Source organism: Carcharhinus amblyrhynchos, unplaced genomic scaffold, assembly GCF_965287045.1.
Source record: "Carcharhinus amblyrhynchos unplaced genomic scaffold, sCarAmb.v2.hapA chromosome_233, whole genome shotgun sequence".
Lineage (NCBI taxonomy): Eukaryota > Metazoa > Chordata > Chondrichthyes > Carcharhiniformes > Carcharhinidae > Carcharhinus > Carcharhinus amblyrhynchos.
Window position 1 is genome coordinate 151,961 of NW_027649973.1, and position 12,835 is coordinate 164,795.

Below are 12,835 nucleotides of genomic sequence, written 5' to 3' on the forward strand. Positions count from 1 at the left end.
TATTTCCTTCGATATCCATGGCTGATGATCTCTTTCTACAGTCCTTCCTTATCACTGGTGTATACTTTTGCTGAGCACTGTGAAAAATCACTTTGAAAGTTTTCCACTGTTCCTCAATTGTCCTACTGTAAAAGTTTTGCTCCCAGTCTACCTTAGCCAACTCCTCCCTCATCCCTTTATAGTCTCCTTTGTTTAAGCACAAGACATTGGTATTGGATTCTACCTTCTCACGCTCCATCTGTGTTTTAAATTCAATCATACTGTGATCGCTTCTTCCGAGAGGATCCCTAACTGTAAGATCATTAATTATTCCCGTCTCATTACACAGGACCAGATCGAGGATAGCTTGCTCCCTCGTAGGTTCCATTACATGCTGTTCAAACACGTGCATGGACGTGCACACACACTTGCACATTTACAGACACACATACAACGCACCCATACGCCCTGACACACACATACCACGCCCACACGCACAGATACCACATGCACACATACACCATGCACTCTCTCACACACACACCACATGCGCACACACGCAAGGACACCACATGCACACACACAAAACGCACACACACCACGCACACACACCAAGTACATACACACACCACGCACACATACACTGATACCACACACACACACACCATGCACTCACACCACATGCACACCATGCACACACATCCGCTCTCTCACACACCCACAAACACACACTCATTCACACACACATGCATCACATTATTTCACACGCACGCTCCTACACACACACACACACACACCACACAGACATCCTAACACATGTGGACACACACACACACACACACACTGACTGCCCCAGCTCTGTCTCTCTCTCTCTCTTTCTCTCTCCCCTCTCTCTACTTTGCATCTCTCGCTGGGTGCAGTTCTTTGGATGTTCTGAGCTGGGCCCTGCTATGAACAGCCTGTTGTTCCTCGCTCTGTTATATTTTTTCGAACACATCTTCCTTCTTTTATTTCTTAATTTGATGAAATTGCCAACTCTCCCTGGGTAGAAGCAGACTAGGAGAGAGCTTTACTCTGTATCTCACCCCGTGCTGTACCTGTCCTGGGAGTGTTTGATGGGGCACAGTGTAGAGGGAGCTTTACTCTGTATCTAACCCTGTGCTGTACCTGTCCTGGGAGTGTTTGATGGGGGACAGTGTGCTGCCTGACTCACTCACTGCTTTACTCTGTCCGTGTTTCCAGAAGCTCTTTGCTGGCTGTGATGTCTGGAAAGTGATTTGGATCGGTTCCAGTGAAGGCTGTGAGTGAGGTACGTGGAATTGGGACGGTCGACATGGTCCCGCATGAGCACAAGTGAGTGTTGATGTTTATCTTTGCTTCAGTGTTTGCCATCCGGGCTTGGCCGAAATCTGCGAGGGGGAGTTTGGGTTGGCAAGGCCAATGAGTTGTCACAACCTAAACCTGGCCAATGGGGGGAGCATGAAACTCAGCTCGAAGAATAATGAAATGCTGCTGTAATGATTCAGGTGTTTGCTGACAAAATGGCCGACAGGAACATGTGCAAACTGGCCACCGTGAACATGTCCATAATGGCCACCATGAACTTGTCCAGAATGGCCGCCGTGAACATGTCCATAATGGCCGCCGTGAACATGTCCAAAATGCCCACCGTGAACATGTCCAACATGGTTGCCGTGAACATGTCCAAAATAGCTACTGTGAACATGTCCAAAATGGCCACTCTGAACATGTGCAAAAATGGCTGACATGTCTCTGCTCAGTTTTACAGACGAAGGAATATTATTAATCGGTCTAATAATTCGTTAGTCTTACACAGTCACTGATGCCAATATTAACTCATCTCAGTCCTGTCTCAGCCCAGTTTCCCCATATCTATTCCCCAGATTGCCATTGCCCTTGACGGGACTGGAAATATTCAGAGATGATATTGGGGGGAGGTGATGTTCTCCTGGTATTATCGCTAGACTCTTCATCTGGAAACTCAGCTCATGTTCTGGGGGACCCGGTTTCGAATCCCTCCACGGCAGGTGGTGGAATATGAATTCAATAAAAAATATCTGGAATTAAGAATCTAGTGATGAAACCATTGTCGATTGTGGTTAACACCGCTGTCTCACAGCGCCAGGGACCCGGGTTCAATTCCAGCCTCTGGTCACTGTGTGTGTGTGTGTGTGTGTGTGTGTGTGTGTGTGTGTGTGTGTGTGTGGAGTCTGCACGTTCTCCCTGTGTCTGCATGGGTTTCCTGTGGGTGCTCCGGTTTCCTCCCACATTCCAGCGATGTGCGGGTCAGGTTGTTTGGCTGTGCTAAGTTGTCCCTTTAATGTAATGGGAATTAGCAGGGTAAATACGAGGAGTTACAGGGATAGGACCTGGGTGGGAGGTGGGTGAAGGCTCAGTGGGCCAAATGGCCTCCCTGTGCACCGTAGGGATTCAGTAATTGTCGGAAAACTCATCACTAACCCACCTCACTGATGTCCTTTAGGGAAGGAAATCTGCCGTCCTTACCCCGTCTGTCCAACATGTGACTCCAGAGCCACAGCAATGTGGGTGACTCTCCAAGGGGCAACAAGGGATGGGCAATAAATGCTGTCCAGACAGTGACGCCCGTGTCCCACAAATGAATAAGAATATATATATAGCCCACACGGATGTTGATGGGTCAGTGTTGGGCAAGGATCTATCAGTGTAAGGCCCTCCCACTCCCTCACCCCACTCTGCACTGTTTTGTCCAGGAATAACTCACCCCTTGGAATGACTTTAACATTCCACAGCAGAATCATAGTAGCCCGAGTCCCATCCCAGCACACGGATTAGAGTCAGGAGGTGGCCACTCTGCCCCTCGAGCCCTGCTCCCCCATTCCACGTAATCCTGGCTGATCCAATTGTAATCTCAAACCCCATATTCCCACCTCACCGCCCCTTCCTGATATCCTTTAACCCCCCCGCTAAGCCAGAATCTATCCACCTCTGCCTCAAACACACTCAAAGACTCTGCCCGTCCCCACACCCACCGCCTTCTGAGGCAGAGATTTCCAGAGACTCAGCACCCTCAGAGAGAAAGAAATTCTTCCCTCATCTCTCTCTTCAATCCCCCCACTCCTCCCTCATTTTCACACGGCCATTATTCTCTGCATTTGTTTGGTGTGTTTTTTGGGGAGAATCTGGAATTCAGCCTTGCCATTCCTGACCGTATTGTTAATGAGTGAACAGCAGGCAGTGTTTGGGACGTTGGTGTCTGCTCACGTTCCATCTTCTGAACCCAGGCACATGCGCGCTCACACACACACACCTCTGTCTGTCTCTCTCTCTCTCCTCTCTCTAGTTTGCATCTCTCGCTGGGTGCAGTCCTTTGGATGTTCTGAGCTGGGCCCTGCTATGAACAGCTTATTGTTCCTCACTCTGTCATATTTTTTCCAACACAACTTCCTCCTCTTATTTATAAACTTGCTAAAATTACCAACTCTCCCTGGATAGAAGCAGGGAGACTAGGAGCAGGAGTTGGAGCTGATCATGGCTGTTCCTCCCTCTCCAAGCCACACTCCCACTCTCTCCCCTCTCCCTTCCATCACATGCCCTATCGTCATCACGCTAATTCTAATCTTGGTGCATAAGTACACAGATCCTTAAAGGCAGCAGACACGGTTGTAAAGAATACATATGGAATACCCCCTTCATTGGCAGAGGTATAGGATGTAAAAGGAAGGAGATAATGTTGGAATGTCGGCCGCAACTGGAACATTGTGTGCAGTTCTGGTCGCCACATTACAGGCAGGATGTAACTGCTCTGGAGAGAGAGAGAGGGTGCAGAGGAGGTTCACAAGAATGTTGCCAGGGATGGAAAAGTGTAGCTACGAGGAGAGATTGGATAGATTGTGATTATTTTCTTTGGAGCAAAGAAGGTTGAGGGGATGACTTGATAGAGGTGTACAGAATTATGATGGGAAGAGGTGGATTGGGCAGGATAAAATTGATTCCCTTGGCGGGGAATTCTCGATGTGGCGTTGGACTGGGGTAAACACAGTAAGAAGATTCACAACACCAGGTTAAAGTCCAACAGGTTTATTTGGTAGTAAATGCCACGAGCTTTCAGAGTGCTGCTCCTTATTCAGGTAAGTGCAGCTCTGAAAGCTCGTGGTGTTTACTACCAAATAAACCTGTTGGACTTTAACCTGGTGTTGTGAGACTTCTTACATGGAGAATTCTAGAACCAGGGGACATAGATTCAGGATAAGTGACAGACGGTGTAGAGGGGACATGAGGAAGAACTTTTTTTATGCAGAGAGGTGTGGAATTCAGTGCCTGGGTTGGTGGTGGAGGCAGAAACCCTCAACTCTTTTAATAAGTCCCTGGGTCTGCACCTTAAGTGTTGTGAGCTCCAGGGCTGTGGGCCGGGTGCAGGAAGGTGGGATTAGAAAGGGCACCTGGATGTCCACGGGCTGACATGGACAAGATGGGCCTGAATGGCCTCGTTCTGTGCTGTAACTTTCCGATGGTTCTAATGGGAGCGATATATCCTGTCAGCAGTCTCTATCTAACACTGGGTAGGTTGTAGTTACAATATATAAAGACTGAGGCCCCAGTACAGACCCTAAAGGACAGCACGGTGGCAGAGTGGGTTAACGCTGCTGCTTCACGGTGCCAGGGATGTGGGTTCAATTCCTGGCCTTGGGTCACTGTCTGTGCAGCGTCTGCACGTTCTCCCCATTCCTGCATGGGTTTCCTCCAGTTTCCTCCCACAGTCTGAAAGACGTGCTGGTTAGGGTGCATTGGCCATGCTGAATTCTCCCTCAGTGTAACCCGAACAGGAGTGTGGCGACGAGGGGATTTTTCACAGTAACTTCATTGCAGTGTTAACGTAAGCCCACTTGTGACGCCAATAAACAAACTTAAAATGCTCCGACCCTTCCCCAGCCCACTCTTCATCCTGGACAAGTTATGTAACAAAAGCAAAGCCTCTCCCTTTGTTTATTAAGGATACAGGAGAACACATCACCTTTCACTGGAACAATTTGCATGGATATTAAACACCGTTGATTGATTTTGTTGTTCTATCTAACTGGAGTTAACGTCAGTCGCCAGGCCGGTGTGGGGTGTGTGGAGGTGTTTTAACTCAGTCTGAAACCTTTCCCAAACATATCGCGCCGGAGACGGAGGAGGAAGCAGATAAACTGAACCCCCCACTGCCTCTGGCCCAGCGACACCTCCTTTGGTGGTAAGCCATTGGGTATGAATGGACTTTTCCAGTGAGTTCAGGGATGTGTGAGTTGTGGTGAGCTGTGTCTAGAGGGAACAGTAATGGAGCTGTGTTAGGATATCAGGAAAGTGACTCTGTACTGAGAGTGTAGAGAGTTTGCTGTTTGTGGTGATTAATGATCTAGATGTGAATGTGGGGGGGGTTATGATCAGTAAGTATGATTCTGATTTGATTTATTATTGTCACATGTATTGGGATACAGTGAAAAGTATTGTTTCTTACGCACTATACAGACAAAGCATACCGTTCATAGAGAAGGAAAGGAGAGGGTGTAGAATGTAGTGTTACAGTCACAGCGAGAGTGTAGAGAAGGATCAACTTAATATAAGGTCGGTTCGTTCAGAAGTCTGACGGTAGCAGGGAAGAAGCTGTTCTTGAGTCGGTCAGTAAACGTCCTCAGACTTGTGTTTCTTTTCCCCGACGGAAGAAGGTGGAAGAGAGAATGTCTGGTGTGTGTGTGGGGTGGGGATCCTTGATTATGCTGGCTGCGTTTCCTAAGGCAGCAGGAAGTGTGGACGGAGTCAATGGATGGGAAGCTGGTTTGCGTGATGGGACTGGGCTACATTAACAACCTGGGGATGCATGTCCATTGGTCCCTGAAGGCAGCAGGACAGGGAGATAAGGTGGTGAGGAAGGAATATGGGGATGATTGTCTTTATTAGCTGAGGCAGAGAATACAAGAACAGGGAGGTTATGATGGGAGCTGTATAAAAGGCTGGTGAGGCCACAGTTAGAGTATTGTGTGCAATTCTGGTTGCCACGCGATAGGAAGGATGTGATGGCACTCGAGAGAAAGGCAGAGTCGCTGAGCAGAGACTGATAGCCAAGTTCCGCACACATGAGGACAGTCTCAACCAGGATCTTGGGTTCATGTCACACTATCTGTAACCCCCGTGACTTGCTTGGGTTTGCAAAACCTCACTAACTGTACTGTCTGGAGACAATACACATCTCTTTAAACAATGCCTAATGCACTTTCCACTCACGTTGTCGGCATCTTTAAGACTTGAATAGCAGGTTATTTGTTCAGAATCGCATTCTGATCAGGAGTGTGTAAACTGTCTGCTGTTATATGCTCTGTCTGAGGCCAGAACTCTCCATTCACCTGACGAAGGGGCAAACCCTGAAAACTTGTGAGTTTACTATCAAATAAATTGGTTGGACTTAAACCTGGTGTTGTCAGACTTCTTACTCGAGAGAAAGACAGAGAGAGAGAAACAGACAGAGAGAAGACAAAGACGGGCATAGAGAGAGAGAGGGATAGAGCGAGAGAGACAGAGACGGGCAGAGAGAGAGGGTGCAGAGGAGAGTGACCAGGCTGTTTTCTGGGCTGGAGTGTCTGAATGATGGAGAAAGGCTGGTTAGGCTGAGGTTGTTTTCCTCAGAGTAGAGAAGGCTGAGGGGGAGGGGGCCTGATTGAGGTGTACAAAACCATGAGGGACATGGATCGGGGAGAGAGGATGAAACTTCTCCCCCCCACCCCCGAATAGAAGCGTCAGTAACCTGGAGGGGGACAGAGGTTTAAGGGACAGGAGATTGGGAGGCTGGTGGGTATCTGGAACTCGCTGCCTGAAAGGGTTCGAGAGGTATCCTTCCCTCCACCCTGCAGAGCCTCCCCCCGACGTGGAACACACCCTCCCGACATGGAACACACCCCCCCCCACATGGAACACACCCCCCCGACATGGAACACACCCCTTCTCAGGCCCTGCCCCTAATCCCTCACTCATCACTCTTTCACTCATCACTCTTTCACTCATCACTCTTTCACTCATCACTCTTTCACTCATCACTCTTTCACTCATCACTCTTTCACTCATCACTCTTTCACTCATCACTCTCACTCCCTCTGTCCCCATTCTCACTCTCTCTGTCCTCACTCCTCATGCCCCGCTCCCTCACTCCTCACTCCCTATGTCCGCTCCCCCACTCGCCCAGCCCCCACTCCCTCAAACTCTTACTCGTCACTCCCTCAGCCCCCACTACCCCCCCCCACACTCACTTCCCCCAGCCCTCACTCCTCCGGCCCCCGCTCCCCCCTGGCCCCCCGCCCCCCCGGCCCCCGCTTCCGTGATCCTAAAGCGGGTCTGCATTGCCCGTTTTCCTGACTTGTTGGAGTCTCACCCATCCTGGCAAGTGGGGAGAATATTCCATCACATTCCTGACCTGTGTCCACATCAGGCCAATGGTAACCCCAAGGATGTTGAGGCTGGGGGATTCAGTGATGGGAACACCATTGAATGTTAAGGGGCGGTGGGTGGTGAGAGTGTCATCGCCTGGCCTTTTTGTGGTGGGAAAGTGGTACCTGACAGACCCCTCACGGGTTATTTACGGGGGCTTTGGGGGGAATTGTCTGCAGAACCAGGGAAGGATTGAGTCACGGAGGCCGTGGGACAGGAGGTGGGGCTCACCTCGGTCTATAGGGGACCCAGTCAGAGCTCACCTACTCTAACTGGAGAAACAGACTGATCTCTTGCAGGCACTCATTATTTAATACTGGCTCTGTTTCCCCGCACCCTTCCCCATATCCTCTTAACTCTCTCTAATATGAATTCTGTCTTTCCCTCTGCAGAATCTCAGCCAGCGAGATGAGGACCCTGCTGCTGATTCTGGGCTTCCTGAGTAAGTCCTGTTGTCAAACTGCGCTGTGTTAATGAGCCCTGTTATATATTTAAGTGTTTGCATGATTGCTTTAGGATCACATGATTTGATGGTGATGTCATTAGGCTGTTGCACAGGCTGTAGCTTTACCTACAGTCATACTCTGTGCAGACAGCATCTCTTATGGAAGCACAGAATGCCAACAGTGCACAACGAGGCCATTCAGCCCATCGATTATGCACCCACACTCCAAAAGAGCACACTCGGCCCACACCAAATCCTATCCCCATAACTCTGCACATTTATCATGGCCAATCCCCCGAACCCGCACATGTTTGGACACGAAGGGACAATTTAGCACGGCCAATCCAGGCAACCTGCACATCTTTGGGCACGAAGGGACAATGTAACATGGCCAATCCACATGGGTGGCATGGGGGCACAGTGGGTTAGCACTGCTGTTTCACAGCTCCAGGGACCTGGGTTCGATTCCCGGCTCGGGTCACTGTCTGTGTGGAGTTTGCACATTCTCCTTGTGTCTGTGTGGGTTTCCTCCGGATACTCCAGTTTCCTCCGACAGTCCAAAGATGTGCGGGTTAGATTGATTGGCCATGTTAAAACATTTCCCCTTCGTGTCCTGGCATGTATAGGTTAGAGGGATTAGTGGGGTAAATGTGTAGGGATATGGGGGGAGGGCCTGGGTGGGATTATGGTTGGTGCAGGCTCGATGGGCCGAAGGGTTCTATCTTCTGTGTTCTATAATTACATCTAAATGGCAATTTAACATGGCAAATCATCCTAACAGGCACAACCTTGGACATTACGGGTCAATTCAGCATGCCCAATCCACCTGACTGCCGCATCTTTGGCCACTAAGGGGCAGTTTAGCTTGGCCAATCCACTTGACAGGCATAACTTGGGACACTAAGGGGCAAGTTATCAACACCAGTCCACTTAACCAACACACCTTTGGCCACTCGGGCAATTTAGCATGGCCAATCCACCTATCCTGTACATCCTTGGGTGAGGCAACTGGGATGTAGTGAGTGAGGGGAGTGTGGTGCAGTGGGTGAGGGGAGTGTGGTGCAGTGGGTGAGGGGAGTGGGGTGCAGTGGGTGAGGGGAGTGGGGTGCTGTGGGTGAGGGGAGTGGGGTGCTGTGGGTGAGGGGAGTGGGGTGCAGTGGGTGAGGGGAGTGTGGTGCAGTGGGTGAGGGGAGTGTGGTGCAGTGACCGAGGGGAGTGGGGTGCAGTGACCGAGGGGAGTGGGGCGGGGTGTAACCTCGGCACTTTCGGCCTTTCCAGATTCCAGTCGAATTCCCTTGCGAATCCCTCGATTGAACCTGCCTCCCCCACATTGTCAGACAGCTCACTGCACACCCGAACCACTCACCGTGTGAAATCAGTTCTCCTCGTGTCCCCATCGATTCTCTGACCGATCCCCGTCAATCTGTCTGTCCCTCTCTGGTTCTGGTAAAATTCCATTCGCCACGGTTTTGCCTCTCTGCCCAGCCTGACCATTTGTGGTGTCTCTGTTGGGTTTATTGCCATGTTCCCATAGCCTCGGCTCCAATTGTTCATCTGGAACAGAGGGTGCTGTGTCTGAGGTGTGAGGCAGAGGGTCAGGATTTCACTGGGAGACAGATAGAAACCTGGTTCGAACAAGGGGGAAAAGATTTGAGACTGAGTGTGTAATATTTTCAATCGGGTGGTGTCAGGAGCGGAGCCGGTGTCGAAGGCGAGGTTTTCGGTTCTTCAATAATCAGAATTCTCTTTGGAAAATGAACTGCAGATTGTATTAACATTAAACCTGTCTCTGTGTCTCAGTTCTGGACTCCGCACACACTGACCCTTGTGAGGATCACACTGTGCTGAACGATACCTGGAGGAGCACAAGTTGCAGACGGACAGAATGTGTCAGGGACGTGAAGTGTGATTATGACCTTCGTCCAGGCTGGTACCGGTTTAAAAGGTAGAGGCAGCAACATTTCCTGATAAACTGGGCACAGCGGGAGGAAAGGGTCAGTGTGGATACAGTCACTGCAGAGAGACTGCGATGGTCAGAGATACCAGTGCGGGGTGGGGGGGGGCATGGGGGTGTGTGGTGAGCCGGGGGTGGGAAACAGCAGTCGGTAAATTCTTCCCGTGATGATGTGAATGGTTGTTGGTGAGAAATGAGTGGCCTGTGGGGAGATTTCACACTCAGCCAGGTTGCTGTGTGTGTGGAGCCTCACGCAGGCCAGACCGAGTAAGGATGGCAGATTTCCCTCCCCATCAGTGGTAACATTCACCCCACACAAGTGCCAGGCAATGACCATCTCCAAGAAGGGAGGATCTGACCATCTCCCTCCTCCACATTGAACCATCGTTGCATAGCCCCCCTTTCCCACCTCCCCCACACCACCACCCTCATTATCACCATCCTGGATGTTACCATTGACCAGAAACTGACCCAGGGCCCAGCCAATTTGAGAGAACTTAATCATCTCCCCGCGTGACATTCAATGGCATTGCCGTCACTGAATCCCTCCCCATCAAACACCATCCTGGGGGTTACCATTGACCAGAAACTGAACACTCATTGATATACTGTGGCTACCAGAGCAGGTCAGAGGCTGGCAATCTGCAGAAGGGAACCCACCTCCTGGCTCCCCACCAAAGCCAGTCCACCACGTACAAGCACAAAAGTCACGAGTCTGTTGGGATACTCTCCATTTACCTGGATGAGTGGGGCTCCCGACAACACTCGAGAAAGATCAACACCATTCGGGACAGGACAGGACAGCTCGATCGACACGCTAACTACAAACATTCACTCTCTCCACCACCAACACATAGAGATGGCGGGCCGAAGGGCCAGCAAAGTAGATGAAATGGAAACATTTGGAAAGGACATTGGGTAAATGCTGGAAGGAGAGGTGTAAAATCCAGTGGGGAGAGAATGGGAGGAGTGGGAGACAACATTGGGGAGATCATTCACAGGGGCTAGCAGGGACACAGAGGACCGAATGGCTCTCAATCCCAGCTGTATCACTCTGTAATTCTCTGTCTCTGTGATTGTTGTTCCAGTTCTGGAGGATGGAAGATTCCGGAGTTTCAGGTCGCAGAGGGACACTGCTCCACAGGATCTCCAGGCTGGTTAGAGGGTAGAGTCAGACTTTACAATGTCAGATTTACTCTCACTGTCCAGCACTGTTCACATCGCTTACACTCTCCAATATTTATACATCTCATTTCAGGATCACATCCCACCCTGGACCAGGTGGAAGGAAGCGGGACAGTCTGTTTTACTGGGATTAGGAATCTCTGCAGCTGGAAGCAAGAGATAAAGATTAAAAACTGCAGCAGTTACTTTGTCTATGAGCTGAAACCGACAAAATATTGTAACGCTGTTTATTGCGCAGGTGCATTGCTGTTTCAAAATGACCCAGGAGGGTGAGACTGGATATACCGGGACACTGACACACCCAGTGACTGAGGGGGAGAGGGACGGAGTGACCGAGGGGCAGAGGGACGGAGTGACCGAGGGGCAGAGGGACGGAGTGACCGAGGGGCAGAGGGACGGAGTGACCGAGGGGCAGAGTGACGGGGTGACCGAGGGGGAGGGGGACGGGGTGACCGAGGGGGAGGGAGACGGGGTGACCGAGGGGGAGGGGGACAGGGTGACCGAGGGGGAGAGGGACGGGGTGACCGAGGGGAGCGGGATTGAAGGAGCGAGGGGAGTGGGGCGTAGCGACTGGAGTTAGTGTGCAGAGTGCAGTGTGATTTAATGTCTCGTTGTGACACAGTTTCTGGGCACTGACTGATTGCGGGTGGAATAAATTGGGAAGTGTAAATTGGCCTGAATTTCCATTCCAAACAGATGAAGATTGGGATGATTTCTACTCTGTGATCTCCCATATCTCCTCCCTTGTCACAGATCCAGGGACAGCACCAACTCTGGGAGCCGATGATGAATCCCAGCCGGAATCCACTGACCCAGCTTCCCGAACCCCGACAGAATCTGCAACCTCAGGTATCAAACTGCCGCTAGTTTATCTGGAATCGACATTCCCCAGATATCCTGCCGGAATTCCCGACTAGCGTGAGTGGTTGCAGTGACCGAAGGGATTGGCAAATGCAGTTCCACCTGGGAAACTGTGAGACGGGAGGGAGAATGAGATGGGGAATCATTATTGAAATGGAGAGAGGCTGCAGAAAGCTGCGGTACAAATGGGGACTTGGCGGGGCGGGGGGGTTGGGGAGGGAGGGAGGGTCATCGTCTCTGAGAGCCAGAATGTTGGGACACAGGGTCAGAAGCTCATAGAAACAGTAAGACACAGAAACGAGAAGCAGGAGGAGGCCATTCAGCCCTTCCAGGCTGCTCCGCCTTTCATTATGAATTCACGGCTGATCATCAAATTCAATGTCCTGATTACCCCCCGCTTTCGCCCCACCATGTCCTTCGATCCCTTTAGTCCCAAGAAGTATATCTAATTTCTTCTCAAAATCTCACAACGTTTTGACCTCAACTACTTTCTGTGGGAGTGAATTCCACACATTCAGCACCCTCTGGGTGAAGAAATTTCTCCTCACCTCAGTCCTAAAAGGTTTACCCCTTATCCTCAACCTCTGACCCCTCTTGTTCTGGACTCCCCCCACCATCGGGAACATTGTTTCTGAATCTACCCTGTGTCACCCTGTTGGAATTTTACAAGTTTCTATGAGATGCCCTCTCACTCTTCTAAACTCCATTGGATATAATCCTAACCGACTGAGTCTCTCCTCATATGACAGACCTGCCATCCCAGGAATCAGCCTGGGAAACCTTCACTGTGCTCCCTCTATAACAAGGACATCCTTCATCAGATACGGACACCTAAACTGCACACAATACTCCAGGTGTGGCCTCACCAACACCCTGTACAATTGTAGCAAAACATCCCTATTCCTCTTCTCACATCCTCTCACTCTCAAGGCCAGCATACCATTCGATGCCTCGGG

General features: G+C 50.5%; 1 protein-coding gene across 1 annotated transcript in view; it reads left to right on the plus strand.

The window, feature by feature from the left end:
- Window positions 1–12,835, plus strand: part of LOC145338906 (uncharacterized) — a 105,863-nt gene that overhangs the window by 74,663 nt on the left and 18,365 nt on the right. The window lies entirely within an intron of this gene.